Below are 6,161 nucleotides of genomic sequence, written 5' to 3' on the forward strand. Positions count from 1 at the left end.
ACCTACCTATAGAAACCGAAATAAGTCAGACCGTTCCAAATCACACTACGAGGATACTCGAGGATATTCGTAATAATTAGTTAATGAAAAAAAAGTTCAATATTTGATAAAAACACCATATATTAAGTATTTTATTGTACAATCAAAACAATGAATTAAAAAAAATACAAAGATTATTACGCAAAATATAAAATTCTACTTTTAACAATCTCTACTTATAGTTGAAAAATAGCAGTATCCGCTATTCGTATCGTATCTTACAAAGTTTTTTTTTACAAAAAAAAGATGTCGATTGAACCGTCAATTTCTTGATGTTCGTTATTTCTGTATTATTTTTTTGTAATTAAGCTTAATTGTTAGAATACCTTAAGAAAACATGAGCGAAATAGTGATGAAGAAGGATTACAAATTTTCAGGTTGATTTTTATCTTCCAAATATGTTCTCACTGCTGACGTAAAAAGTTTTGTGTCCAACACGAGATCCCTTACTACGCTCATGATTCTAAATTAGATTCACGAGCGTAGCGAGTATTACAGAATCTTTCGCTTGCACGGTACTCCAAAATTAGCACTTGAAAAAATATCAAACTTTGCTCTCTTGTTGTACAAATAACTATTTCTGTAGGCTAAGCGAGACTAGGCATAAATTGCAATTTAAAAAAGTCACATTTAGTTTTTGTTTGTAGTGAATGTGAATTTAATCAATTAGTACCAGCATCTACAGATACAACTAATATAATTTTAGGTATAAAATAAATATATACTTGAATCAAGAAAAAAATACCGATTTTCCGGCCTAGTTATTTATAGTTGTACTATTAGCAAAAGAAATAAGTTCCGACGTATTCGTGCATTTTAATTTAAGTAATCAAAACCCTTATCACATGACATATTTTCTAGTTAGGCAAGGTACCAGTATAAAGAATCGTTCTAAGAAGCTAATCAAAAATAATTACAAGTTGTTTCAGATTATTCATCATATTATAATTCACACAAGCCTTCTGTAAGTTTTATCAAACGTTCACTGTTTATATGTGAAGAAATAAGTTACTGTTTAGTGCGCAAACATACCTTTTGATCGTTAGTTTTAGGCAAAAATGCCCACACTGGTATTTAAACATGGGTACATATATTCATATTAATCAATACAGACAAGATGCTGCTCCACAGTGACGCCAAGAACAACATGAAAAAAGTCTCCGTTTAAAAAACACACCAAAAGTTCTTTAAAATTGCATGCATAATAAACAGAATGACTGTAGTACAGAGGGTAGGGGAGGGTAGAGGGTCTATAGTATGGGGTTCTTCAAAAAAGGAGTGTATAGGTTTTTAAAGGGTTGGCAACTCGCATGTAACACCTCTGGAGTTGCAGACATCCATAGGCTGCGGTGACAGCTTACCATCAGGCGGGCCGTGTGCTTGTTTGCCACCGTCATGATATAAAAAAAAAACAACTATTACGAGTAGTAAAGTAATAGAAAGACACCAAATATTGAAAAGATCACTTCTAAAAATGCTTTACAATACCTACTGTTCACACATGCACTTTTAATAGAAAAATAAAATGTTTACACACATACGTATTTATATAAATACAAAAACTTCTAGTTTCGCCAGCATTTGTTTGCCAATGGAACAGTAAGCTGTGTGACGGCATCGGCACCGGCAAATGTCTCACAAAGAGCTAATCTAACGCCTCCGCCCGAAACGCCCGCGACAATGCGATGTCGTCGTTATTAAATAAATAATAACACCAGCACAAAGGGCTCGAGTCGCCGGTAGTCACAATGGGCAAACAAACTGAAATAATTTCGATAAATTCTCCAAACGCCTTCGATTGTGCGGTGTAAAGGGCCCAATCGGTCCAATAGAGAGAATCGAGGGTTAAGCCGATTAGCGTATACAAATACAGCCTTTCGGGTGCTGACGTTGACGGTGACACACGTGGGATGTTTGTTTGTTCCTTCACTCCTCGTCTATGTGTAATACATGGCTATTCAAGTGAATACTACTTAAGGGGTATAATTGAAATTTCTCACACTGAGCGCTGGCAAGCATTTCGATAAACCATTATATATATGAGCTCTTTGAAAACGCATATCTTCCACGGCTATCGAGATCATAGTTTCAGTAGTAGTTTTCGAGTAGTATTCGACTTCCTAACATTTCTTTGGAAAATAATGGAATTCGCACAAAGTTTTGGAATGTGACAAAGTTTTCGATTAACAAATAATATGATCCAGTGATTTGAAATATATTGCGGCTTTTGGTCCATCGCTTGCGATTTTTCTTTCTGTCAATAAAAATATATTGAGTCCAAATCTGGAAAACCGAAAGCATGCTCGTATACTTATCTATATATTAAAAATATCGGCTATTTACTGTTGGCTTGAAAATTAAATTGAATACCTGGGTTACATGAGCCGCATAATTTTAAAATGAATGCACAAGCTTTCACTCAGATGTTGCAAAGACCTAGTCCAAAATTATAACGATTAAATTGCACAATAATTCACTACAAGCATTTGTGTTGTTTCAAACTGTCAATAGTCATAAGTCATCACTCATCAATATAAGATTCTGCTTATCTCTATCGGGCCAGTAATGGTGCGCATGTCTCTATTAATAAGTGGTTATGACGTAGCCCTTTATAGCCGCAACCTGGACATAAAGTATCATTAGCAAAACCTATAGATACAAGCAGAAGCATCAAATAAACTTCAACCTTTTGCGAATGCCATAAAGTTTACATTGCTTTAGACGATGTTATTGGAAAGGAAGTTGATAGTTTGTTCGAAGTCAGAGTTCTGATTGTGGGGTGTATTGATTTTTGTAGCAGTAGTCGCTCGACTTCTAACCGTGTGCATTTGTCATTAGTGTAGGTTTTAGGTTGGGGCTTGGATCAGTAGCGAACATATGAAACACAATATTGTTGATGTAAGCGCAATATCTGTATGATGGACGGCCGCGTATCGTGCCGGGGCCGGTCAGCGCGCCCAGTCGACTCGAAACGCGATAACAGCGGAAGAATGGCACTTTTGCCACCTGAAATGCTTATCGGTTATTAAGGTGAAAAGTCTCAACATAAATAATATTCGGTGTACCAAGATATACTTCGTCCCGAATACGTTGTAAAAACTGACATTTTAGATATTCGTCATCATATAGGGCCTTAATGGTTTAAAAATTATGACATTCAATGAGTTTTTTGTATTTACTACTTAGGCTGATAATCGTTTTCTTAAATAATAGTTAATTTCGGTTGGTATCTAACCGTTAAGAACTTAAGTAATACCTTCTTAATAGATAGGTATCAGTGAAATCACAATTCACAAAGAGCATTACCACTTTAACTTAATAAGATTCTGAATGATGCAGAAAAACACTTATCAATTAAAAGCTAGGTTGCGGAGTGAGTCATTTACAACTACGCATTCCCAACAATTCGCTTGGCTAAATGTTCAAAAGACCACACATCCGCCAAGTAATCCTATAAGTAAATCAAAGTCATCAAATAATTTACTAGGATCTGAAGAACATCGTTAGAGCTCAGCCGACACGCGTCAGCCATTCTGTGGCTCCGTGCCCTCTGCGATTTATACAGTGCTAATAAACACGTTGTGCTAAACCATATCGATATAAACTAGATTATGGCTCTTAAATGTTTTGCAAAAAGATCTATTATCCCTTAATTCAAGCGCATCGTTTTCATGGTTTCTGTGCACCAAACGAATATTAATAACAGTTCCCGCGATCTAACGTTTTCATTTGCGTCGTCGGCTGTCGTCGCGTCGTTTAGGACTTTAAGGATTAGTCTACGTTTGAATAAAATTTCCTCCCCTCATAGAGCCTAAATTATAAATAGTCTAAGAAATTCATCTAATGATGATTTTTTTAGTAATCCATATACCTAATTCAGCGGCGGTAGCATGGAAGGATTTTTATCGGCCATCACTATGCCTGTCACTTTCGCACTTCCATATATGTTAGAACGTGATGTTACATATTATGACAGGCATGGTGACAGGCGATAAAAATGTGACCATGATACAACTGCAAGTTTGTAACAAATATAACATAGACGTAAAAGGTTGAAAACTGTATTTTACTAGCGTTTAACCAATTTACTCGCTTAAAGGAACATCAACCTGAAGACCTAAAGATGCGAATAGGAACACATTGTTACAATAAATTCATTCTAGTGCGATAAAAGTTTAAAGCGGCTATATGCAATATAGTTGGAAGTATTTCAGCATTTTCAATCTCCTGAAACATTTTATTCCCTATCAGAACGCTAGCTGTACTTATTACTTAAGTTTCCCTATGCATCGTGGATTCTCGCGCTAACCGTTCGCGATCGTTTAGTTTGTATTAGTATCGCTTGCCATTTTTCACGTGCCAGCGACAACGCACAGACATAAAGGTTTACGACAGGCCGTCATATTTATGGCGCGGGTATTGTGATATATTTTTTGTTGTGCGCATTAGGTTTTATCTTGCTTTCCGCTAAATCAAGTAGCTACTGGCCGGTGCCAGGAAATGCCCTCGCGTATATCATCGCGCGGATGCGACCGTTTTGGGGTTAGGTCGCGACTCCGTTGGGCCGACCTTCCTTTCTTTTGTTTGGTGATATGGCAATTCCGATTTTGCTAAACACAATTATCATTTGAGCTTAGACAACGTCCTGACAATTTGGTAAAGCTAAATTTAAACTGACATATTGTGATACTCGGTCGCCAGAAGAATTTTTAATTCAAATATCTATAAAACATATTGTAACATTGTAAGTACCTATTTGTGGCGCCACATTTATTTTATGTAAGGACTTCATTAACATAGTGTCCAAATGCTCCGATTTTCTTCTACAGTATAAAAGCGTGAGGCTCAATCTTAAGAGCGTTATTTCTATGCTAATAAATTAGGATTGCACTTTTTATAATTAAACAGTTTTCGTCCAAGACCGAACATCCAAACAATGTACCTAAATAAATCTACGAGACAAGCAACTAAGGCCAAAGTTAGTAAAACACCCCTGACAATCTCCCGCGGTGACGACGGTTATCCTAGCCCCTGTCCAAATTAACACACACACACCACAGCACTGCGAAAAGTCCTAGAAAAAAGAAACGATTTCAGCAGAGTGAAAACAGCTTACTAACAATGTCGACCATCTGTGGCAATCCGGATGGCCAAGTGTGTTAGTTTGAACAGTCAGTTCGATTAAGACGTCTCGCGCCCTTTTTTTCGTAAAAAAGGGAAAATGAATAGTCCGGGGCGGAAATATTACCTAGTAACGGCATTTCCGCACGATAAATCGCCGTCCAATCTGAGGAAACTGTACAGGTCTTTTGTATTAATGCTACACTTTACTTTATTAAACTTTTTATCGGCTGCATTGTTGTTATTATATTTATTGGAGACGACCCTATATTGAGATATTTTGGAAAGAGTTTGACATTTTATTAATGTTTGCTTTTTTGCAAGTGGATCCCGTTTGTCTATTTAGAATAAATGCACCTGACTATCTACTATTTATTGATGGCTATTTTTTTCTGCAAACAATGGATAAGTATTTTATGTATTGGTTTTTACGGGAAGCAAATAACTTATACTCAAATCCAACAAAATTTTATGTTTTCGGTATTCAGTCTTAGTAACTCTCAATCCACTGTAGTTTAAAGGGTGAGCTGTACGTAACTAGTGTTCGTATAATTTGAATCGGAAAGACTCCACGGGTACCTGTCACCGTTATCTGCAGGGGGAGCTAAATCAGTTAATCGATACACGCGCCCGCTGCCCGCTCGATTTAAACTTACGTGGCGTGGTCACTTTGTAACTAACATGATTGAAATGGTTTTGCATGGTCAGGGCAGGTGATATGTATATGTAAAGTTACTTAGTGACTTGTCACAATTACCTGCCAGAGTAAGTCCTACTCGTAGGTATCTAAGAAATTATTGTATACTTGTAACGAATCTTTAGCAGCCGTACCATGTCTAAACTCACGATTAATGTGAAAACTGACAATCAATGTTCGGTTTAAGTAAGCGCTTTCGGGAGCTAATTCACTGCAAGGCTACAATTTGTAGCGCTCCGAGGTAGGATACCATGAGTTTCAATGTGGAGAAATTGCATCGGCATCGCAGAGACGAAACAACAAT

The sequence above is a fragment of the Cydia pomonella genome, chromosome 15 (assembly GCF_033807575.1).
Source record: "Cydia pomonella isolate Wapato2018A chromosome 15, ilCydPomo1, whole genome shotgun sequence".
NCBI lineage: Eukaryota > Metazoa > Arthropoda > Insecta > Lepidoptera > Tortricidae > Cydia > Cydia pomonella.